This window comes from Sinohyriopsis cumingii, chromosome 6 (assembly GCF_028554795.1).
Source record: "Sinohyriopsis cumingii isolate HCF-2022 chromosome 6, ASM2855479v2, whole genome shotgun sequence".
In the NCBI taxonomy this organism is placed as follows: Eukaryota; Metazoa; Mollusca; class Bivalvia; order Unionida; family Unionidae; genus Sinohyriopsis; species Sinohyriopsis cumingii.
Genome location: NC_142966.1, coordinates 51,645,142 through 51,645,485, shown reverse-complemented (window position 1 = coordinate 51,645,485; position 344 = coordinate 51,645,142).

Below are 344 nucleotides of genomic sequence, written 5' to 3'. Positions count from 1 at the left end.
CACCCATCCCAACCTCTGTTTCGACATAATTAAATAAACATTTATATAAATTCTCATCTGAATAAGCATGACGTCATGACGTAATTTGAGTCAGCATAAAATCTCACATACGTTGACTGATTTGAAGGAAGAAATTAATATCATGATAGCTGGATTACCAGTTATTCTCAAAACAAATTTCAGGAAATGACGTTAATTGGTAACAATTTTTTAAAATAAATTTCTTTACTCTGGCTAACAGCAAGCTACCAAACAAAATGGGAATTCTGAACGTAGCCAAGTTGATTGATCCTTCTGTTATTAGTATTCCCAACTTACATGGAGTGTTTTGAGAAAACTTAGGG